The sequence below is a fragment of the Rhinolophus sinicus genome, linkage group LG05 (genome assembly GCF_036562045.2).
Source record: "Rhinolophus sinicus isolate RSC01 linkage group LG05, ASM3656204v1, whole genome shotgun sequence".
Lineage (NCBI taxonomy): Eukaryota > Metazoa > Chordata > Mammalia > Chiroptera > Rhinolophidae > Rhinolophus > Rhinolophus sinicus.
In genome coordinates this window covers 95877362-95903268 of record NC_133755.1, presented here as the reverse complement: position 1 = coordinate 95903268, position 25907 = coordinate 95877362, and the positions used below count along the sequence as shown (strand labels likewise).

The 25907-nt window shown below is 36.6% G+C and overlaps 1 protein-coding gene and 1 long non-coding RNA gene across 2 annotated transcripts in view; one reads left to right on the top strand and one right to left on the bottom strand.

Annotated features, from left to right (window-relative positions):
• LOC109448871 (uncharacterized) overlaps positions 1-25907 on the top strand; it is a 214662-nt gene that overhangs the window by 63162 nt on the left and 125593 nt on the right. The gene's annotated exons all lie outside the window — the stretch shown is intronic.
• LOC141571870 (uncharacterized) lies at positions 618-22243 on the bottom strand. The gene is made up of 4 exons (XR_012496923.1): positions 22047-22243; positions 4309-4451; positions 2896-2990; positions 618-1454 (listed from the first exon to the last, which is right to left on the bottom strand). It is a non-coding gene; the product is annotated as an uncharacterized LOC141571870 (long non-coding RNA).

Sequence of the window (25907 nt, the reverse complement as noted above, 5' to 3'; positions counted from 1 at the left end):
AGTAGCAGAGCCAGGATTTGAAATGAGACATTTCAGTTCTGGTACTTATGCTCTTAACCACTGAGCTTTTTACTTCCTCTTGTGCAACTTTTAATGATAATTTACTCAGAATCATGGTCTGGCTTGTCAAAGAGTTTAATAAATGTCTGTATTGCTATTTCTGGTAAGGTATGACTTCAAGGCCAGTGCACTTTACACTTTATTAAGAAGAGCCAAGAGCTTCCAAAGAACTGAGTTGCTTTTTCAGAACCAAGAATTAATACAAGCATACCTCGTTTTATCGAGCTTCGCTTTATTGCACTTCAAAGTTTTTTGTTGTTGTTGTTGTTTGTTTGTTTTGTTTTGTTTTGTTTTTTATGAATGGAGGGGAAGATCCTCCAGCAGCAAAACAATTACCACCCGCTTTATTGTAATACTTGCTTTATTGTGGTGGTCTAGAACCAAACCCACAATATCGCCAAGGTAGCCTGTAAATGTAAATCTTTTAATTTCTATACTTTTGTAAATTCCACAAGTAAAAAAAAAAAAGGGGATGGACATTTTTTATTGGTTTGGTTACATTTAGGACTCTCCAACGTTTTTGAAAGACGCAGTTACCTCATTTGACACTAACTGCCTCACTAATTGTATAATTCTTGAGTTTCATTATATTGTCCTATGAACCAGCTCAGGCTGATGTTCTATTTTTATGTAGTATCAGCTTTTTGCTATTGGTGATTAGTTCCTCTTTGTTTATCTTCTGTTGTTGAGGAAGGGGAAGGGAGCTCCTCTTACCTATGCTGATGTCCGCAGGAGGCCACCCTGAGGTTATGCTTTCACCAGAGCCTCAGGCTTGCACTCGAATAATAATAGACAGTGCTGGTAGCTGCCACAGGACTAGGGGAAAAACATTCCAATTCTCCTGTCAACCATGCCTGAATTTCTTTTTTAAAACAGAAATCTCTGACAGATCTCACCATGGACCTCTGATTAGCCAGAAGACATGTAGATATGATTTTGGGACCTACTACAGGGAATGAAATTTCAGGGTCTGTCACCAATCTTCTTTTCGTGCTGCAACTTCTTCATTTGGATGTGTCAAGAGGGCAAATCTCTAACAAAGGAACTGCAGCAAGAGCAATTGCAGAGCCCACCACCAGGGAGAAAAGACAGTCAGAAATGGATGCTATAATGACAAAAGCAGAGGTGAAGCTGCAGCCTGAAATCCCACAACGGCCACTAAGACATCATAGAATCAGAGTTCCCTATGGTGGAAAACCCCGCCGCACCCCAATCCCGTTTCTAGATTGGCAAAAACATTTTCCAGTTTTTCACAGATAGCTGGGGAAAGAAATGAACAGTCTCTTTTCACATGTCTTTTAAATGTACTAGTCGGGAAGTTATTCCTTAAATAACTTAAGATACTATTTAAATCTCTCTAGCTGTCATTTAGACATTCACGCTTCTTATTACACCTGAAAGACAAAAAAAAAATAAAACATTATTTTCTTCTTCTATTACTTGCTGAGGTCAAGACTCACATTTAAATATTTTGGATGAAATGAAACCACAGTACTTCCAGGTTTCTTACTAGACATTTCCTTCAAGAGCTTCCTCCAGCCCTCCCTACCTGCTTTTGCTTCTCTCATCATAGCAGAAAGTTATTATGCAAGATTATGACTAACTAGCTATTTTATACCACTGCAAAGGACAGACTGAGAGGAGATGGATTTTAATTATTACCAAATTTAGATGAGGCACAAGGAAATCGAGACATAGTTCCTAAGTTATATGACGTGGGAATGCATTAACAAGGGAAATTATAAAGTTTGCTTGATTTGGTTTCACAGAATCAAAGACTTTGGGGGTTGCATTTTCCTCTAGTTAAATGTCATATTTGTCCAGATAAAGAAACTGAGGCTAAATAGTTTCCGTTCCTGGCTAATTAGTTACGGAAGCATGAAATAACACATGAACTTTGGAGTCAAGATATCCTGGGTTCAAATATGGACTTTGCTACTATACTTTGTAGCAGGGACATAACATCCTTGAGCTTGTTTTTTCATCTTAAAAAATGTGCATTATTGTACTTAATTCCCACAGCTTTTGTAAAAATTGACTAGCAAGGGTATGAAAAACCTTTAAAAAGAGTGGCTTCACTAGTACTTATTAAATAGAGTCCCTCTATTAAATTCTGATCATGTTTGTATAATGTGGCATTCCATCTTTTTTGTATTTTATAAAACAGAAACTCCTGACCTCTGGGCAATGATCTTTCAATTAAAGATGGATTCCTTCTAATCATGAAATCAATCTTTATTGCAAAAATTAGCCTAGTACTGGCCTGAACATGAATATACTCTACCCATAGAATGTTGCTAAGAGATAAGAAACTCAGTAACATAGTTCATTCCAAAATTAAGTTCATGTATCCTTTTAACTCTGTCCATTAACAATGAAGGATAAAGTAAGAACAAGAAATTAATATGCTTTCCATTCACCCACTGATCTCTAGTGAAAAGAGGGGCATATGCACTTTTTGTAGGACCTGAATCTCTAATAATTTGGGGGCTGTTTTAAGACAGAGTATAAAATTAGAAATACAATATTAGCTATAAAAGCAATTATTTATTTAGAATTAGAAAAGAAATTGTAAGAAATTATGTTTTTTGAAAGCTGACTAATACCACAAACAGTAATACAACAAATTCTGAAAGATTTAATTTGTATGCTTCTCATTAAAAAAGGGATAAGTTTGCGTTTATATGTGCATGTTTTGCATTACCGAGAATATCCCTTTTGTTTGGATTAGGCACCAGTGAGAACTGGAGTCTCTACTGAAAATATGTACCTCCTTCAGTACCCATATACCTCTGGTACCCGTTGCTATAAGAAGTCTTCACATAGTGATCTGACCTTGGACCCTGCCCGTTCATATCACCATGATGACTCAGCACAGTGGGGTATTCGTGGAAGCCATTCCTCCACCAGGACAGGGAGCAATAACATGTCTACAAATGGAAGAGCATACGAACCAATAAATATTCCCGCTAACTCAACCTACTATAGTCTTATCTTAGTTTTATGGTGGCAGTGTCACCAGATATGAGGGGATATTTGGCAAACAAGAATGAGACAAATCTTGACCAATTGCAATAAAAATGTTTCACTTTTTCAAATTTTACAAAAAACATGCCCTTGTAGAGACACTTCTAGGGACCCTACTAGAGCGTTAGGAGGGGCTTATACAAGTGGATTCCCTACAGCATAAGTTTCATTAGTTTCCTGGTACTTTTTGAGAGAAGAAAGGAAGAAGAGATGAGTTGGAGAAAGCTAAGGAGATGAAGGAGGCAAGAAAAGGGGAAGAAAAAAACAAATATTTTGAGATAATTTCCATGTAGTTCTGTTCTGTGTAAAGGAGATGGATAAGAGATATTTCATAATCCTCTAGCTTAATATTCCCACAATAATAATTGAATATATTTGTAATAGAATTATAATGATTTTTAAAATGTACTGGAAATTATTCATTTAAATAAGATCCCTTTTCTTAAAACTGTTAGGGAAGTCTTGGTTCTTCTTGCTAACATGGTGAAGAATCAAAGTTCAGCAAGCTGATTAGTATGTGAACAGTTTATTAGTGATATGTTCTCAGGGAAGAGAATGGGCCTAGCTGAAGCAGGAGAGAGGGAGAGAGAGACAGAGAGAGCACGTGGGAGAGAGCCAGAGGGAGAGAGGGAGAGAGAGAGAGCTAGGCAAGGTGGGAGAGAGAGGCATAGTCTCATGGTATTAGTGATACATTCTCAGGGATGAAAACAAGCCTAGGTGAGGTGGAAGAGAAAAAAAGAGAGAGAGAGAGAGCTCGAACAAGGGAGCCCAAGGGCCAGAGAGAGAGTGCCCTTGTCCTAAGGATTTATAGTTTGCTGGGTGGGGTGAAGGAGTTACATATTGATTTGGTGGGAAAAGGCGTGCATACATACTCTTCTACAGGAGAAAATGACCTCCTAAGATGGGTGGAGGTCTGTTGACTCAGATCCTTATCTTGCTCCATACCACCTCTTGTCATCTGTTGTAAAAACAGATACTTGGCTACAGGCAGTTAATCAAAGCTAGTTAGGAGATTTTTCTGTAGGCACCATGGACCTCCCGCCACCTCTCCTCCTTCTCCTACATTTTCTAACTTCTACATAACAAAAGTGGTTATCAAAGCATATTATATTTTTATTCAAACAATGGTACTATTATTCAAACATTTGCAGAGCTCCTTTGAAATTGTTTTTAATTACAGTGAACTATTCAACAAATCTGGGTCATTATTTATTTACTTACTTATTTATTTTTTTGCCCACAAAAAATCCAATGCAAACGTTGGATTGGCAGGTGCTTGGGTGACATTGCAGGGTGAGCCTTCTTTAAATGGTGACTTACGGATCCCATTCTTGATGCCATTCACTTTAAGTAACCTCTGATTGCTACAAAAAAATAAGAGAGAATGTAGAGTTTTGTGCGGGTACATGAACCGCATCTGAAAGTGGCAGATATCACTTACCCAGCCAGAATTTAGTCACAGAGCCCAACTCGAATTCAGGGAACTTGGAAAACGTAATTTAGTTCTGTGCCCAGGCCCCTTGGTTATGTCCCCAGTGTGGTCTGGTGGCAAAGGGGAAAGGAGAAGGGAGGAGAGAGTAATAGCTTAGTATCTTTCCACTCTACATCTCTCTACCTTTCCACCACTTTGCTCCAAAGACACAGGACTCCTAGGCCACTCCTGGAGTTCACCCATTTCCTCATCTCATTTCCTTTCCACCTTCACTCTCTCTTGCTTTTCTTCAACACAATACCCCTCCAAGGGGGCTTCTGCCAGCTACTCCATCGGGGAGAAAGCTGCCCTTCCAGCCCTCACCCTGAGGCGAGACACAAGTTCCTGCCTCATATGTCCCTCTTGCCTCTGCAGCTACTACTCCAGCACTGGAGCTCAGAGCAAGTGAGACAGTCACTGAGTAAGTCCCTGTAAGAGGAGCACCTGGGAATGCAGTCACCCTCTTTCTCACTCAGCCACAATCTCTGCTGGTTTTCACAACCAGAAATTACGGAGACTTCTTTCCCTGGCACTGAAACCCTGGGCTGGGAAGGGACTGGGAGCCCCTCACTCCTCAGAAGGGGCGCCTCCATGGCAAAGATACCCGTCACAATTTTTAATGGTCACGTACAGGTGTGGGGCCAGCCCGTTCTGCATCTCTGCCACTCCTACCAGTCTCTTCGTGGCTTCTTCTGTATGCCTGTAGTTGTAGGGCTTCGGTTCAACTAGACTCAGATGATTCTCAATAATTGTTCTGTGGTTTAGCTGTAATTGATGTGGTCCTGAGAGCAGGTGAGCTATTCTGCCATCTTGACTGGAAATCCTGTACTTACATTTTCTATCTCTCTTTTGAAATTCTCGCCGAGTTTATTTAGTCTTCTCCCAAGTTCACTGTGCATATCTGTAATCATTATTTGAATTCTTAATCTGGTAGATTGTATGTCTCCGTTTTATTTACTTCATTCTTTTTTCCCTGTTCTTTCATTAGGAACATAGTCCTCTGCCTCATTTTGGCTTTATTTTTGGTTTAATAGCTAGGCAAAATAGCAACTTCTCTCAGTATGGAAGGAATGGACTTACGGAGGAGCTTCTGCCTTATAGACTGTGTGCTGGCTGCCGTTAGGCACTGGCTGTAGCTGGTGTTCCAGTGGGTGTTGCCTGTGGGTGATCCCAAGGGGGAGCTGACTGGGGCCGCCTTGGCAGACCAGTTGGAGTTGTAGTGGGCTTGTCCACAGGTGGCCCTGGTGGTGTGCTGAGTCATGGCCACCTTGGCAGGCTGGGAGGTTGGAGCTGTAGCTGGACTGGGCTTGGGCTGCAGCAGATGTTGGGAGCAAGCTGTGTCGGGTCACCTTGATGGGCTGGCTGGGGCTGTAGTTGGAGTAGGCTTGACTTGCACTGAGTCCTGGGTAAAAGCTTCACCAGAGCCTGCAGCTGTCACAAAGAAGGCTTGGGCCATGAGCAGTCCTGGGGGCAAGTTATACCTGGGCTGCCTTGGTGGCTGGTGGAAGCTGTAGCTGTGGTATGTACCGGGTGCAGGAAGTTCCGTGGGATAGCTGCATGGGGGTTGCTTTGCCAAGCCACTTGGAGCTGTAGTTGGAGCAGGCTAAGGCTGTGGGGGAATCCTGTGGGCAAGCTACGGAGCTGGTGTGGAGCTGGGGCCTGAGGCACACTGGGATAGCCTTGGCTGACCAGCTAGTGTGCCTTGATTGAGTTCTTGACTGTTCAGTCAAGGTAAAGGGGGAACTCAACAAATGGTGCTCTCCAATGCCTCTGACCCTGACAGAGTGACAGCAGTTCCCCTTCCATGTAGCAGATGCTCTAATGTTAGTAAATGGATTTTCTGCCTGTATAGTTTAGGTGTACTTTAATCCACTGTTTGTTTGTTTGTTTGTTTGTTTGTTTGTTTTGCTGTGGCCCAGGGCATGTGTGTCCACAGGCAGTCCGCTCAGTGCTCCCTCCCAAATGCAGGTTTGTGAATTGGGGGTAGTGAGTTGGGGGTTCCACCAACACTATGTCTTTATCTGTCCTCCCCATTCTGTATGGTCTCTCTCTTGTCAGTTGTGCAGAAGCTGTTCAGTCTGCCCTCAGTTCTTCAAAGGGAATTGCTCTGTCTATAGGTGTAGATTTGATGTGTTCATGGAAGGAAGTGAGTTCAGGGTGTTCCTATGGCACCATCTTGGATCCCTTTTTTCAAGTAATACAATTTTTCAAAGCAGTTTTGGTTACATCATTTAAAAGAACACCTTTGACATAGGTATAGATATTATTATGTCACATTTTAACAAATGCACTAACAGTTTTATTGGGTAAAAAGACATGCTAATTGCTGTGGGAGATACTAGAATATCCTAAAAAACAAAAATGTGTAATCTAGAAGAGAAGGCAACACGAAGCCCATGAATCTAATCCAGAGTAGAAACGGATGTACGGTACAATGAAGATAAAACACAAACTCTCATGAGGGGTAGAGAAGAGCGGTATTAATTACTATGTGGCTTGCAAAAAAAGCAAAATTTATTTTTGGAATGGATTGCCAAATTATTGTTTTCACCTTCTTAGAAACGTTTTGAAAGAACAATGATTTTATGATAAGGACCTTCTCTAGTTCTGCTACAAACCTAGAAAACCAGAAGGGATATTTAATCACAGGTATATTTTGTATCTCTGTTAGCCTAAAAAGAAAGTACCCATTACTTCTATTCCATTAACCAATGGGCTTTAATATTTTATGCTAACTCTGAGTGTAGCTTTTCAAATCAAAGTCTCGAACCCTGCATCTCACAAAAACGAAACAAAACAAAACAAAAAACCGAAGGATCTAATTATAGCTTTTCTGTGAGTCATAATTAGATACGTTCTTTGTGTATCATAGGTATATTATAGTTCTGATGTCAAAAGTCCAAAAATGGATCATACTAGTCTAAAACCAGGGAACTGACAGGGCTGCATTCTTCCTGGAGGCTACAGAGAGAATTGGTTTCCTTGCTTTTCCCCAGTTTTAGAGGCTGCTTGCATTCCTTGGGTTATGGTCCTTCTTCTTTTCAAAGCTGTCAGTGTACCATCATCAGCTCTCTTTCTGATGCTGCTTTGCTTGTCACATTATCTTCTCCTGGGTCATTACTTTACCCTACTTTCAAATCTCAAAATATTTAACAGCTTTATTTAAGCTTTCTTTAATACATAACACTTTTTAAAAGTCCCTTTATTTATATATATATATATATATATATATATATATATATATATATATATGTTATATGTATATATATATGTGTATATATGTATATATATATATATATATATATACATATATACACATATATATGTATCTTATCATTCTTATAATTTTTGTGATCCTTCTAGTTTAGTCTCTATTACTTAAATAATTTTTCTTTTATTTCTAATTTTTTCTAAGTTCAGTCACCTCATTATTGAATGTGTCTCACTGATTTATCGTATCCTTCCATGTATTTATGGTCATGTATTTCTTATATACTCTTATTGTTTGTAGAAATACTATCCTGATCTTTATAATGATTTTTTTATTTTATTTTGTGAAACATCTTAGAAATTTGACCTCATAGTTTTGATTACTCACTTTTTTTTTTCAAAATTAGAAGAATATGAGTTTTAGGGAAACTTTTTCTAACCTCACAAAGATCTCTTCCCTGTTGCTTTAATATAATGTTCAAAAATATGGCCAAATGCTTTTTGAGATTTTCTGGCTTTGTTTCTCTCCCCCACACTTATCTGAACCTTCTCTTTCCTTAATCTTTATTGATCCAGTCAATTTTGTTGACACTCAGCAGTTGGTCTTCCATGCAAGACCCTGTTCTCAATGCTTCATTTTTAAGGCTCACTGGGTCCATTCTGTCCAGCCATCTCAGACCTTCCTACTGTGGGCGCCATGCATTCACCCCTACTGGAGAAGGCAAAACCTCTTCCAGTTTCAGATACTATTCTCACAGTGACCCACCATATTATCCAGCAAATATCACTTGTCTATTTTGAGAGTCTCCTTGCTTAATTGCCAGATGTCCGTTGCTTTCCTCCACTTCATTTAGCACAGATATTGATAGCATATAGGTCTCGTGGCTATTGGTAGTTTCTCTCTATGTACTTGTATTTTAGGGTTCCTGAAGATAGTTTATTACCTTTGTTTCACTGTAAATGTTGTCTTGTGTTTTTGACATTTTGCTACCTAGTGTCCTTTTTAACTTGGTGAGCTGTTGAGTTAAAAAATATTACACCACTGCGATTTTCTAGAATCTCCAACAATTAAAGCAAAAGTAACTTTTGATTGTTTTCAAACTTAAAATAGCCTCCTGAGAAAATATTGGTAACTTGGGGATATGCAAAAGTAATGGGCACAGCAGTTGCATATTTATTATAAATTGCGTAAATTAGACCTTTGAAAGAGACAAACATCATTTGAATCTATAAGTTCTGATAGATTTATTTTTTAAAATGAGGAAACATTTCATTTTCCGTAGTCCTATATTCAGACCAACTCGGTTATAATTAGGAGTTCATATTGAACAAATCCTGGAATGAAACCATGATGTATATTGTATTCTCTGTGAATAGCACCCTGGAGACGATTCGAGGAACAGTGCGTTTCACGTAGATTATAATATGTATGTTTTCCTGGATGTCTAAAGTACTGTACCTCTGCTTACATGAAACAGGAACAATAAAAAGACTACAGCATTTTTTTAAGCTGATGGTCTTTCCATATTCTGCCCACATGATCAAACATGGTTCTCAGTAACATTATATTGAGTGTGTATGTGTGTGTACCTTCTGTATCACAAAAAAAAAAAAAAAAAAAAAAAAAAAAAAAATGTTGTGTGTGTGTGTGTGTGTGTGTATTTTTACAGGGTTTTTCTCTAATTACTTTATTTCTATCTGGTATGGAAGAGGGTGAGAATAAACACCTTTCCTTGGCTTTCTATCAATGCATCTAACCATGAGAGACTGACTCTTGTGGGTTCTCTCCCTTTGCAGATAATCTGCACATTTGAGAGGAGGTAATCTCTTTGAAGTGAACCTGCAGACAATGCTGTGATCATCAGGCTTGTGTTAATTGTACAAGCAGTTACTTTGGCCGATTGAAAGATGACACTTTTATTGGGTTACGGTTCTAAAATCAAGCCCCAGTCTCTACTGCCACAAATACACAGACACAAGTATCGATCTATCTTCTGGCTATGTACATGAGTTCATATTTAAGATTTGCCTATAACGCTGTTTTCCTGACAAGAAGTCACTTATTGCCGTGGCATCTTTTCACTTGATTATTAAGATTCCTTCTCGCCGTTCTCCCTCGAGCTTTAATTACAGCATTGCAACATGTTCAAAACATACCGCCAGATTTCCCACTTGTACAGAAGACAGAACACATATTTCACATCCCCTGCACATCCTTTATCCCTCTTATCGATTTCCTAGGCAATTCTATATCGATTTTATCTTCATATTTCAATGCTGTCTTGGTCTTTTTCCTTCTTATTTATCTCAGCTCTTAGAACTCTGGATTTCTCCTTGTTCAGGCAGGTCATCCAATTAGGATTTATGTGTGATCCTCTTATGCCACTCTCAGGACTCTCTGTGATCCAGGCTGGAGCCCAAATATTCTTATCAGGATGACTTTTATCTCAAACCCAAACTGTCTAACTAAGCTTTGCTACCCTCACCACGGTTTATCTAAAAGTATGAAAATAAATTGTAGCCAGGGCCTTCCTGTCCCAAAGTATCACGTGGTGCCTCCCACATCCAGACCATACTCTAATATCTGTGTTACTTCTTTGCTTACTATTGATGTTTCAACAAAGCACCTGTGACATTGTTAGCTACCATGAAAGAATATAGAGCCTTTCATCCCTCTTAGTTCTCTGTTCATAACACATTATTGTGGTTTGAGAGTTGTGAGTAGTCTGACCCTTCATGGTGGAGGCTGCCACTGGGATGCTAGACACCATGGCAATTTCTTTCAGGGGAGGCCAGTGTTTAATTTAATTCCCTTGCTGGATAAATCACTTTGAAACAAAGGAGAATAGCAAATGCCACCTGTTTTGAAATTTAAGCCTGGGTGTCACCTTCTAAATGAATTTTATAAGACAGAGGTCTTACCCAAGAGAATGGATTACCAAATGCTCTAATTCAAGCTTCATAGCAACTTGAAAATGGAGGAGAAAAATAAAATATGGCCTTACCTTCCATGCCAAAATATATGGCATCATAGTCTCTGAAATATTTTGTTTCTTTTATTTACATATTTTTATTACACTCTGAAATCCATAAAGACAAATACATGAATTTAAGGTTACTCCTTCCTTAATTAATTTTTAAAAATATTTTATTTAAACCTCCCGTGTCCCTGCTCTACCTACCTGCTTACAGATAGTCAGTTCTCAGTGAGCCCCAGCTGCAAAAAGAAATGACTAGAGGAGTGTTGAGATTGACAATAGGAAGTGATTTGAATCAATGACATGCTATATTCATCTATTTACTTCTTCCACCAATATGCGTAGAATATCATTTCTGTCACCCCCTAGTCGTAGCTGCTGGAGATAGAAAGATAATTATTAAATCCTCAATTGTGTTCCAGGAAATGTTCTTCGGATTTAAAGAACAGAAATTTAAAACATTGCCTTCATTAGCTCAGTTAAGAAGGATGAGTTCCTGTAACTGAAATGATTATCGCATAAATGGGACCAGTTAGGTGCAACTAAAATACAACTTTCCCCTTTGCCCTATTCAGATCCATCTGTGAGATGAATTCTTCCCCATCCCGTCCATGTGTAGTGGGTTCTATCAGTACCCACCCAGATCTCCTAACCTGTCACCTTCCCCTGGCAGGCTATAGCCGGTAAGTGAAGGTAAAACCAACTCTGAGGCAGTTTGTGCTCCAGAGCTTCCCCGTAGGACCAGATGGAAGCCTGAAATTTGCCTCCAGCTGAAATTGTTCTCTTGTTTAACTTTCTTCTCCTCCGCTCTCCTGTTTCTTCCCATCGCTTTCTCCTGAGAGGTCCCATCCCCCCAAAATCATTTGGCCAAGAATCTTGTCTCCACTTCTATGGAACCTTGCCAAAGACATCCTAGGTAAAGTTTTGTGCAGAATCTATAGTTAATTTGCTCAATGTAGAGAAAAAAAAATCTGTTAACTTTTCTTCCCCAGAATAGTTTTATTTTGGTAACTAAATAGTCCAGTCCTGACTAAAAGCCAAAACTTAGAACTCCTTTCATCCATCTTGGGTCTGGAGAGAACATTGGGGGTACATAATTTGCCGGCCTTCTTTTTTCACTCAGCGTGCTTGTCCTTCTCGGCCCCTCCCTGGTAGCTCTTGGCTTTAGTTAGGTCTTCAGATTCCTCCAGGACTGAAGCCAAGAAGAGAGGAGAGATAAGGGGCAGGAAAAGTCTTACTCAGCTAACTCAGATTCATTTCTCATTGCTTCTCTTTGACTGCCCTAGGTGTTTAGAGTTGATTATCTATTGCATGATTTTGTTAACTCCTCAGAGATTCATCCATAAGAACTTTCTGACAACTCATAAATACTCTCCCAGCTCTCTGCTTATAATTTATCCTGTAGGACTGGGCATTCATTCCTTAGCATCTTTCTTTTGGGGCTCCAACATTACCCCAGGCAGGCTTCTTGGACTGGCTCTCTCTTTAAGTGACCCTACACCTACCTATACCTGAGGCTTATACCTTAGCACAGTTTCCACACTAAGCCTTGGGGTACATGTACTTTGGACTGACCTTGGGGAGGACAACAGCTTCCTACCATTTGAATCCTCTTTGTTAATGAACTGGAAGGCAGCTCCACTTACTGCTTTTCAACTGTAGAGTTTTCAGACATCACCCTGACACCCATCAGCTATGTTCATCAGTCTCCATGGTAATACAGATCAAGCTTTGCTGATAAGGTCCTGAAAGTTCATTTTACTAACCTTGAAGTGAAGAGGAGGCACATCCTATCTCCTTATTCCATTGAAAGAGAGACCCTTCAGTACTGTGGTAATTGTCGAGAGAGAGAGAGAGAGAGAGAGAGAGAGAGAGAGAGGAAAAAGAAAAAGTTCCCTTCCTTCAACACAAACTGTATAAGATGTTAAGAAATGAAAAAATAGTTTTGAAGCCCTCTCTGAAAGTTCAGTGTCTTTCCCGTAGCTTTGGACTGTAGAACTGGTTTGTACCTACTGTCTTTGGGTTCAATAAACAGGGTGACAAAAGTAGTGCCACTTATAGTGCCACTTATATATCATTTCCAATGGATAATTTATAGTCTAATTAGTATCCATGATCAAGACGAAAAGTTCATCTAGAATTAAAAAGACTGGATTTGAGAAATTGGAAACTGGGAACTGATATTTCTCTCCCTTTTCTCTCCATGCATTGTCTCATATTTTTTCTTGTCTCCTTATGACTACTTCCTATTCCCATATCTGACTCATAATTTATGCCCTCCATGATTTTAGCTTGTATGTGGTATTAGCTTAACATTACCTCCGCTCAAACCCTGCCACTAAATGTCTCTTTACTGCTCTCTAGGTTTTGTAGTTTGAATTATTGAGAATGACAGTCAATTGGGTCAATGAAATTCCAATGGAATGGTTCCCTAGTGTCATTTGTCCCCTGATTTAGTCAGCTGTTTCTCGCTAATTCTGGTGAGAAGAAAGCTAATATGGTAACTTAAAAGGGGCTGCTGGAGAATGCCCCTTTTGCAAAGGCTATAGATTTGAGCAATCACCAAGGAAGGGGAATATATCTACGAATGTCATTTCCCAACTTTCCATACCTTCCAATTTTGTGCTTTACCACTCTATATGGCTTCATCAAGCTGGATCACAAATCTATTCCTTTGCTCATGATATTTACTTTGACTGTAAACCCCAGCTTACTTTAGTCCTTCGACTTACTCTGAATCATTTCTTATGATCCAGAGCAAAGATCATTTCTCTCAGAAAATCTGTTCCAATATTCAAAATAGGCTCTTGCATTGAGTTCTTAAAGGTGCCTCTATCTAACCAATATACAGTAGTGCCATTATACTGACTTTATATATTTAAGACATTGTTTTTCCCAATAGACTCTGTGAGAATGTTTTTCTTGTAGCTTCAAACTCTAATAGAATGAATGAAGACAACAGTGAATGAATAGAGGCAGTGTTATTTTATGTGGTGAAGTCAAGGACCTGAGAAAACAACACTGCAGGAGATGAGCTATGTGAATATTTGGAGAAAGGGCATTCCAGGCCAAAGGAAGCGCCAGAGCAACGGCCTCCAAGTAAGAATAGCAAGAAGGCGTGTGTGGTCAGAATGGGAATATGCTGTAGTTAGCAAAGTACTATTGAGCTCACACTAGCCCTTTTGTCAACTGCATCACAGCATTAACTCAAAGGGAGCTCACCTTGAGCTAGAGGTAGATGTGCTCTGGTTCATGTTTAGAAAATAAATTCTTATTGTTCTGCCCTGAGTCATTGATACAAGAGGTTTACGACATACAAATGAACTCATATTTCCTCTGGGCATTCTAAAGGTTTGTATTTATCAACAAGTGCCTCTTTTGTGGTTGAGTGCAGTCATTTCATGTATTAAATATTTTACTTCATTATTGAGAGGTCTTTGACTTCTCATTAAAGCGAACTCAAAAACAGAGTCCATTCTGTCTTTAGCAGAATTCCAAAGATCTAGGGGAAAATCATGGGTTTTAGCATTTAGTATTTTGATTCCTAAATTAAAATTTGGGTTAAGTTTTTGGTTTGTCTTTTATCTATTTTTTATCCAATTATGCCCTTGCCTCATAAGTGTTTTAAAGAAAAATGTGAATATTAAAAAAGATTGCATTATAAAACTATCCTCCTGCTAGCAGGAGGATAGCAACCTAACCTGCTTTAGCTTTCTCAACTAAGAGCAAACGTATCTCTGTGGTTCAATACATGTGTCTTAGGAGTTATAAGTCATCTATATAAATTTTCATATTTTGTGAGATTTTTTAAATGACAGTCCCCAAAATGTTTGTAGGAGCATAATTTGGATCATTTCAAAGGAACCTTTATAATTTGCTGCTGCCATGCTATTTCACCAACTATATTTACATTTGTGTTTGTGATCACAAAGGGGGAATGACTACTTTTTCAATGAGCTTGTGCTAATGAGAAAAAGACAGGATGGAATGTGCTTAATAAGCAAGCAGTACATTTATGACAAATTGAAGGTGAAATGATGTCAAGGTACAAAATAAGATCTATTTTTTAAAGTAATTCAGATTTTAAAAGTGGTGAAAGAAATTCAGCATCACACAGAATTCAGTGTATAATGTGTGATAGCTATATTATATTCATGTAGCTAGCAGCACTTTATTTACAGGAAAATGGCTTCTCTAATCATGTGAAATAAATAATCTTATTTCTATGTTTTTCATTTCTAATTTTATTTACCTTTAACATATTTGGCTTTTATAGTTGTACCGTAACGTCTTGACTATGAAGAATTCATTCTAGTTCTATGTTTAATTAATAAAATGGTTTGTATTAAAACTGGACATCAGAATTAACTGGGTTTTTTTAATGGGTAAAGATTTTATTCAGGTTTGATAAATACTGCAATATTGCAATGTACTCATATGGAAGATGAAGTAATTTGAAAAAAAATGATATTTTAGCCATCTTGAATAAAAATGACTGTCAGATATCATGAAAATAAGTTCAAGGTCTCATATTAATATAGCAGTTAATAAGGCATAGTCACCTGAAAGTAATTTCACACACTAAAAATGTTAAATGAATTAATCAGTCCAATATATCACATATTTAGGGCAAATGCTCAAACTTTCAAATTAAAGCACTGTAGAAAGTGAATAAACTATTCCCTGTGCCTTTTGTAGTCCATGCTTTTTACGTGTTTACTCACTTTGAAATTAAGCATATCTAATAATTTCACTTGATTTAAAGGTACAAAATAGTATTATGCCTCTTAGTCGTAAAAATTAAAGACAAAAAATTATTTTAACAGATTTCTATCAATGGAAATATATATATTTTAATTTTCCTTTTTAAGACTCAACTTTGAAGGCAGATGACAATAAAGGAAGAGGGGGAAAGGGGACAATAGGATAGAAAAGGAGTGAAATATTTGTGATGCTAATAGTCCTTCCCATCTTTCAGTTTTCCTCAGGTTGAAGTATTTATGTGGTGGTCTAACATTCCCTACAATCTCTGGAAAATTTCCTTAGTCTCTTGTGAGAAGAGCAGAAAGATAGCCAATGGGTGTTGAGCTCAAACAATGGTTATCGTGCTGTTATGAATAAAGATGGTTTCGAGCTCCTGCCCAGAAGTACAGTGGATTTTATCTGCTCTGACCCAGAATTCTGAAAGTGAGAATGAGCTAAAGCAGCATATGAGGATGTATGTATCTGGGGAGGGAATGTCAAGGTACTTTGAAAAGAATTCTCCAAGGTTTATTTGAATTTCCATGATATGTTTTCCTGTCTAGTAATTGCTGATAGTAAGTTATTGAACATTTAGGCCATGCACCAGTGACAGTTGAAACCTCAATAGTGAGAAAAATAACTGTCCAGAAACTAACTAGATTATGTCTGTGTGTGGTCGGGGGAGATGGGGAGACAACAGTTCAACTGTGATAAAAATATGGAATAAAACCACAAGGTAGGAGACACACACATAAATGAAGGGAAAACACGAAATATGAATTTGTAGGCACAACTAGAAGAAATAAAGTAAAATGGTTCAAATAACTAGGATGCATATGAATTTAAATCACTGTTTAATATGAGCAGTGATACCATCAAGAAGAAATCAGAGCAAGCATATAGTTATGACTAAAACATCTTCAAATTTGCCATCAAATAATTATTATTAAATAGGTATCATGATATTAAATATTAAGGATTCTTTTAAAATTAGGTAAATTACATTAGTATTATGTCTCATAATTATATTATGTCCAAAATTTCAATCTAAATTCTAGAGTCCATAAATAGAATTATGGGCCATCATCTATTTTCTTTGTAATCACTGGACCATCAGCTGCCATTTCTAATTTATTTTTGACATACATAGATTTTTAAAATTTTAGTGTGATTTTCTGTGAGGGGATTTAATCTACATGTCTAGTAGACTTTCCCAGAATTTAAGAATTTCTATTTCAGTGTATTTTCAAAAGCAAAATAGAGATGGAGTATAAATCCCCAAACCATCAAAGCTTATAATAATGTCTGTGGCATTTCAAGGACAAGACACAATACAGCAAGCGATTCAGTAGGTAAATCTCTATTTCTATTATCATTTTCCTCTTCTTTCCTGGAGTGTGCTCTTTATTTTATATTCCAATTTGAATAATAATCACGTTTTAATTCCTCGCCTTCCACTGAACAGCCATGTGCCCTAACCCCAGCCGCTCTAACTGGCTCTCACCCTGCATTGATTAAGAGTTCCCAGAGATAACAGTGTGAGTGGATGCATGAATAATCTTGCTTCTCAAGTCATTTCTTGTATATCTCTGCAGTCTGGCAATAACACCCACAATCTGAGTAGTGAGGGGCTAGCTGTGAACTCTAAAATAGCATATGTATGACCTTCTGTTGAAAAAATAAAAATAGAAAAATTAATATTAATATAATAATTTTTTTCCCAAGGAGAAGAAAATACTGAAACATTTTCCTCTATGCTCTAGCTCTTACCTGGGGACTGACAACTATGCTTAACAATCAAAATGGGCAATTACCGGGAGATTTAGAGCCTAAATCTAATAAAAGTAAAAGCATTATCATCATTAGGAGACTAGAGGAAATTGCAAAAACTGAGGTGGTTTTGATACCCTACCAATCAGAGCTGGCTGTAACTAAACATTTATCTCTCTAATCCACTGTCACAGTATCTGAGTTATCCTTGTTTCTGTCACTAAAGCAGTCCCCACACCGGCTCTCTGTTGCCAAACTTCTTACTTTCCAACTCTGCTCTATTTCACTGCAGGAGTTATCATCCTAATTCACAAATCCAATCACGTCATAGTGAGGCTCATCGATGACTTTCCATTACCTACAGAAGAAAGTGTAAGCTTATTGGCCTGGCAAGGAAGTGTCTATTTTGTCCTAGACTGATTTTCCAAGAGTTTCCCCCCAACATATGAACCGTCCTCAAGCCTCCCACACAATCTTGCCCTTGTAGCATTCACTCTACGCTCTAGATAAATGTGATTAGTTGATAGTCTCATTCTTACCTTAAGTGTACATTCTTACATGCCTAGGCTCATGTGGTTCCTCTTGCCTTAAGTGTTCTCTTTTGTATCTCAGTCAACATAAATGCATAATCACTTAACAAGACCTAACACAAATGAAGCCTCCATTTAAATTCTCAGGGGGATCACTGAACTTCATTCCCTCAGAATATCACACAGTTTTTATCAATTATAGTATAGAGTTATTTGTGTCTTTTTACAACACATTTTGAGATCTAAGAGGACAAAGACTGTTTTGTATTCCCTTCTCTTTTCCCTTTTATCTCCCTAAATGTATCTTATAAACAGGATTAATGGTCATTTTTTGTCCCCTATCTAGTAACTTCAGATTCTATAAGAAAATTTCTGGTGTGCATTGGTGACATGGGGACTAACAAATATTATTTATTATAATGTCGGTGTCTAAGAATTGACAACACTGTCAATTCTTTATTCATAGGTTTTTCTCCACAGATGTTTGCATTGAAATTAGAACCTATGTTTATGCTAATATTAATTAACTTAGTTATTTATTAGAGAGTCGGGAGTGGTAGAGAGAGCAGAGGCTTTGAAATCAGAAAGATCTCAGTTCAAATTTTATTTTGTCACATACTAGATATTACACCTACTAGATATTACTTCACATCTTGGATGTCACATATACAAAAGGAGGATTAAAATACTTACCTTTCAAGGAGGTTTTGAATGATTGCATAGGTAGAATTTGGTTGAATGATAAGAAATTGCCAATATTCTACCATCTTTACCTATTGACATAGAATAGTTTTGCTGTGGAAGGAAGTGTACCTGGTTCTCTACAGTATAGATGATTAATCAATATTCAGTCTTAGCTGATGGATTAGGATGATAGTTATTATCATATTATTATGATTATTTTGATGCAATGATGATGATGACTAGGACATGCATTGCTATATCCTTCATTTTTCATCCAGTCTTTACATAACCAAGGCATATACTTTAACTTGGCTCAGTTATGTTTGAGAAATATAATAAAATTACCTGGCTCAGTCACATGGAAGTAACCAATTAAGCACTTAACCAATGATAAATATGAGAACTAATGGCTACAAAGCCAGGCAAAAGTCTGCATTAAATTCAATCATTAATAACTGCACCTCGACTATGAGCCAATATTGTTGATGCAGGAATAAAAAGACAAGGGAGATGCAGCCCCTGCCTTTTAAGAGCTTAGAGTTAGCTGTTATGCAACACAGGGAGGGATGTGCTGGAAAAGAAATTTAACGGAAAGATGATCAGGATCCAGGGAAAGAGGAACATTTGTTTTACTATTGGGAGCTACATACCTCTCTAGTCTTTAGGAATGCTCTGGGTTTTCTACATATATATGTAGACTTTGTTATATAATTCAAACCACTCATTTTGATGGACTCTGAACAATTTATGAGCATGGTATAACAAAAAATTATTGCTGATTTATTTTTCCTTCAGTATCTCTGTCCCTTTAGGGCTCCCTTTCCTTCCCTTCCCTTCCCTTCTCTTCTCTTCCTGTCCTTTCCTTTTCCCCTCCCCTCTACTCCCCTCCCTTCCCCTCTCTTCTCTTTCTCCCTCTCTCTTTCTCTCAAGTGTGTGTGTGTGTGTGTGTGTGTGTTGCTGAAAAGCAGTTCAACATAAATAACATTATTCCATAATGACATGGTTTTTAACGTTATCCCCTACATAGCGTGATTCCTTGATGACATACTTTAAAAAATCTCCAAGCTCAATTGCTATTTACTTTTAATATCGAAAACAGAAATCTAGTTTTATATAGGATTATAAAGATTTATTCTACAGAGATCATTGAGATTATATTTCTATAAACCATCTGGAAAAAAACAGGAAATAACTTTAATATTCACATCTCAAGTGGTTTTTCCCTAAGTTTTTCTCTCCTCTACTTTTCAGTTAGTGTAAAATTGCACTTTAAAGAAAATTGGTTATTTTCAAAATGTGTCTCAAATCATTATTTGCATGTATTTACCTGAGAGGCAGACCTACAATAGTTCTATGTATGAAAATATTCTATTTTAAATCTGACAAAGCACATCTATAATCAAATATTCAATTAAAAATACAGATACACTGAAGAAAAACAGTTTTTAAGAAACTTGTCTATATTATTCTCTTGGCTATTTTATGTTCCAATTCCAGCCACTCAAATTGCAAATGAGTTTAATGTGAACATGATGGTAGCAATAAACTCCACTGAGTTTTACTACATTTTGTGGACACAACCATCGAAGTCTTGTGGAGAGTTGTCTTTTTGTTTTGATTACACACCTTGTCTTTTAGTTAGAAATACATCTCTTTACCCTACTGTGATACAGTGAGTCTCCTTTAAAACTAGTATTTTCAGAACTCATTTCAATTTGATAAATATCATTCTTCAGATTTTTCCTTAAACAAAAATTCTCTCTTAATAAATCGTTTAGAAACAAAGGACATTTTCATAGTAAGGGAAATTGTTATTTTTAAATCTGTCGATAGTACATTATTACTCAAATTCCAATTCTATTTATCTTGTTATTGACAAAAGACACATAACTGTCCCTAAAGCTTTAGAAAATAGAGTCCATTAACATTGTGCCATCAGTAAGAGAATCCAAAAGTGCAATAAATTTCAACACAAGTATGAGTGGCTGGTGCAAACTAAGGAAGTGAAAAAAGACCCAGCCAGACTCTAACATGAATACCCAGCCAAATAAGCAAATGTCTCAAATCTTTTCACTTTTCTTTTTTGAAGAATTGTCTTATAAGGGCACGTCATATTGAGTATTACTTTCTTTAAAATAGCAAATTAAGAGGGAACTAAAAGACTGAATAATGAAAGTGTTTTTTGATTACACTAGAGCTTCCATTATTGGCAGGAAACATATTTCTTAAAAAATTATAAAAACTTATCAAGAATAATTTTTATTTCTACTGGTATTGTACTATGTCTGTAGAAAAAAAAATCTTAATATTTCTAATGAAAATCAACATGCATTTATTCCTCTCCAATTTGGGATGTAGTTTATGGAACTGTCATTATTCCTCTGAACTTCTGTTTAAACTCTCCGATTATGTACAGATAGAATATATTTTACAATGATTATAAGTATAATAGGCTTATCTTATTCCAACGACAAGATATAAAGCAAAGGCAAAAAGACAAATACTAGTGCAGTTGGAAAAAAAAAAGGGAAGGGTTAATACATATGGTAAAACATTCCTAGTCATGCTTTACGTGTGTTGTGTGTTTTGACATCAAATATAGATTGAGTGATAAACATGGAACCGTGAACTATACATTGCTTACATTTCAGTCATAAGTAACTAGAAGCATTCAGACCCATTATTGGTTTAATATTCATCCTCAGTTTGTAGAAGATCCATTACCCACAGTAAGAAAACAGACTTTGCAATTTTGTTTGGGTTAATGTTCCTTACTAAATCCTCAATTTATAGTGAAACAACTGCCTTCCCTTATTATTTCAAAATCCCCCCAAAATCTGAGGTATTATTACAATTTGGAAGAAATTTCTCTCATTTCAAACTACAGATAGAAACGTCTCATTCTAACAGCAAATGGTTTGCTTCCAGGAAAGCGTGTCTCCGTGTGTGTGTGTCTGTGTATATACACAATATACACATACACAGCATGCAGCACACAGAAAACATTGGTTAAGGTTCCAAATTGGACAATATGATGAAAAGTTAACTCCTATTGGCTAGGAGCTATAGAATATCACGGCCAAACTGGAAGCTTGAGTCTAACAGTTTATTTATTTATTCTTTATTTCAAAATTAGCCAAAGTAACAGATACACAAGCATATATTAGATTTTGAACAAGGATAATAGGCAAATATATGTGTGTAGAATCTAAAAATAGAGAGGAATTTCAGGGTTTATGTTTTTAGTTTCTTAAAACCAAACAATGTACATTTCAAAGTTCCAAAGGCATATTTGCACAGACATTCTAATTATTAGTTCACTTTATCTCCGCTGGCTCAATGTGGTTCTCAGCTTTTTAATCACTTCTCTACTGGCATAGCTAATGTGCCTACAAGTTGTCTGGAATTTTAATATTGCTAAATTTAGTGACACAAGTTGTGATTAAATTGTGTGAAAACTTGTTTAATGCAAACCCTGATTGAAAAGAATACATGCTTATTTAAGGAAAATGTACAACTTTGCAAAAATTATATAGTGCTATATATAGTCCCACATTTAACAGCTTTACCAACCTGCAAAAAAGTTGGTTCTTGTAGAAAACTGCCAGGCTATGTAGTCTGAAATCTGGAGTCGTAATACCAGAGAGCTGTCAGTCAGCCATCCATCCATCTAATTGGCTTCTTACCATCTTTCCATCATGTTTTTTTTATAACTGGTCGCCTCTGGCTAAAATGCAAATCATGAGGAAGAGCCGTCTAGAAAAAGCTGCTGCTTTCTTAATTATCTGTCAGAGTATGGACCAGTGGACCCAGGGCCGCACTGTAGAGTTATGCTAAGCAGCAAGGCATCATGGGAATTGGAGTGACAGCTCATTTTCCTCCTGTGTTTTCTGTGTTCGAATGACAATGCAGAAATATGGGTTTTCCCACACTTTCTCTGAACACCTGGGCTATTGCTCAGGGGAGCACAAAGCCAAAACTGTCACATTTCCAGACATGGTCTTATTGCTGTCACTATGACAGGATTGTTGACAAATGCCAGCAGTCATCTCGGCATCTTGGGAAATGTCTGCCATGATTGTGTCAACAGCCTGACAGAAATTGTTAATGTTTAAACTTCTTCCACTGACAGAATCCTGTCTTGCTGACAATATTTGTCATATGAAACTCAATCTTTGTCAAACTTGCTTAAAAATTAACACTTCCCCAATTTCTTTTTTTTCCCCTAGTTTACTGCCTAGCAGTGCAAAATTTTAGCAGTAAGATTTCAACAAGGTAATGTTACACAGTAGTTTAGGTCCACATTCCATTTAAATCCTCCATCCCATTACTAACTTGTGGCTACCTTGTCATTTTGACCTTTACCACCAGAATATATATATATATATATATGTATGTATATAGATATATATATATATATATATATATATATCCTTATTTGCTAAAATAAGTAGACTTCTTAATAGGCTTTTTAATTTCAAATTTTATTTGTTATTATAGCTATATATATTAATTAATAAACTTTATTTTTAAAAGCTGTTTTAGGTACAAACTTGTGAATTATTCAAGAGTTACAAAATACTATTTCTCAGTATTAAATGTGCAAAATCAATTAAATCTTGAAAAAATTTAACTTATGTAAAAATTAGTTGCACATTTGTAAATATACATAAACTAATTCCTTTACTTTACATTTAAAATTTTTATTTTATTATTTTCAACTTGAACTAAAAAAGTCAATCTGACAGGTTAAACAGTATCTTTTGCAGGAACTCAGTAAGGAATTGTTTTGGAGTTTGTTTTTTGAACATGTGATTTCATCAAACCTGGACTATAGGGAAATCCTGAATTTCCTAATTCTCACAAATCTATTCGGAAATATTTATGTGAGTATAAAATATATTAGTTTTTTAAAAAAGGAATATCCATTAAGATCCACAGGTGGCTGATTTTGAAAAATATTTTTGGTGAGATACAATATTCAGATTGCTAGAAGGCAGTTAAATCATATCTGGCTGTACTAGAAATACCCAGTCACCCTTAGGATGCTGTATTTCTTAAAAATGGTGTAGGAAAGGGCCATTGGTTACCTGAATATAGTATCCATCTGTCCCTGACAGAACAATTTCTGTCAGACTAAGAGTGGCAACTTGCTAATAATGACATAACTATTGTTAGTTTGTATTATTATTAGATGGTGTATCATAACCCACAAATATGGTGTATACTTATATCAATAGAGATGTATTCAAATAATTTATTAGTAGAATAGCAATCTCCTAGAAGTAAAATGTGTCTAGAAGTACCATATACCTGAACTGCTACCAAATATAATTTCTAGTTACTCTCTATATAGAGAATGGACAAGGTATTGCCTCATTTGCTAAAATAAGTAGACTTCTTAATATGCTTTTTAATTTTAATTTTTACCTGTTATAGCTATATATATTAATTTTAAAAACTTTGTTTTTTTAAAGTTCTTTTAGGTTCAGAGCAAAATTGAGCGGTAGGTACAGAGAGTTCTCATATACCCTCTGTTCTCACCCAGGCAAAATCTCCCTCCACTATCACTATCCCACACTGATGAACCTTCATTGACACATCATTATTTTTTTATATCTTTTTATTCAAACATTATAAGTATCTCTCCAACAGTACAATGTGATGTCTTAGACCAGAAGTTGGCAAATTTCTTATGCAATGAAACAAATAATAAATATTTTAAGTTTTTTTCTATATCATAGCTATTGAACTCTGCCATTGCAAAAGCAGTATATGTAATACATTTTAAAATATGGGCATATGAGTGAAATCATGATTCTTGTCCTTTTCCATTCTGACTTACTTCGCTCAGCATGATCATCTCAAGATCGATCCATGTTGTCCCAAATGGCGGTATTTCATCTTTTCTTATTCCATTGTGTATATGTACCACATCTTTAGCCAATGATCCATCAAAGGACACTTCAGTTGTTTCCTTGTCTTGGCCACCATTGATAATCGTGCAGTGAACATAGAGGTACATATATCTTTACAAATAAATGTTTTCAATTTTTTTGAGAAAAGGACAAGAATTATATGATTTCACTCATATGTGGGATATAAAACAGAAAGCAACAAATAAGTGAACAAAACAATAAGTCATTAACACAGACAATAGTATGGTGATTACAAGATAAGAAGGGGGTAGAGGGATACTGAAGAGGGTAAAGTGGGTCAAATACATATATGGTGACAGAAGGAGACTAAATTTTGGGTGATGAGCACACAATGCAATATACACATGATGTATTACAGTATTGTACACTTGAAACTTATGTAATCTTACTAACCAATGTCACCCCAATAAATTTAATTTAAAAATATGGTCATACCTCTATTCCAAAAAAAACTTTAGTTATGAAAGCAAGCAGTGAACTAGATTTGACCTGCAGGGTATATATAGTTTGTTGATTCCTGTTTTAGATCATGAGCTAAGTAATTAAATCCCAATTTCAAATTTCAGCTCTACTGTACATTAGCTGTGTGATGCTGAGCATATTTCCCCTGTATCACTTTGTTATTTCAGTTATTCCTCAAAATTACCTTTAGAAATGTGTTTGTCTCTTGATATTGATAGCTCATAGAGGTCAAGCCATGTCCCCAGAGCTCCCAGATAATGAAAAACAAACCTGGGATTCTAATTTCTGAATTCTTAGCTTTCTGCTTTTCTCAATTGCGATATGTTATCTGTAATTCTTCTCATTTACTTCTAAAATAAAATTCTAGGTCAAATTTGGAACCTTAGAGGACAGTGAGGGATTAGAAAGATATGGGTGAGGGCAGGATCAATGATTTAGGGAGAAATGTACTTTTAAACCATCAGAATTGCTTCTTGTGTTGACAACACAGGGTTCTCTGCCTTCACCTTCACTAATATTGATCACTTCCTACAATTGGTCTTTGCAATCAGGGACAGAGTACAAAGAGAGAAGAGAAAATGTGCCTCCTAAATGGTAAATATTTAAGAATGGTTCTCTCAAAAATTCAATGATGGTTGATTCTATGTGTTAATTTGACCAGGCCATGAAGTGCCCCAATGTTTGTTTAAATATTAATTTTCTGTGTGTCTGTGAGGTTGTTTCTGTATGAGATTAACATTTGAATCAGTAGACTAAGTAAAGCAGAATGCCCTCTCCAGTATTGGTGGATATTGTCTAACCTATTAAAGGCCTGAATAGAACAAAAAGGGAAAAGGGAGAATTTGCTCTCTTTCTGCCTGTTTCTGAGCTGAGCAATAGGTCTTCTCTTGCACTTGGGCTAGAATTTACACCATTGGCTTTTCTGGTTTTCAAACCTTTGAACTTGAACTGGAACTACATCACCAGCTCTTCAGCTTGCAGACTAAGTCTGTGGTACTTCTCAGCCTCCATAATCATATGAGCCAATTTCTTA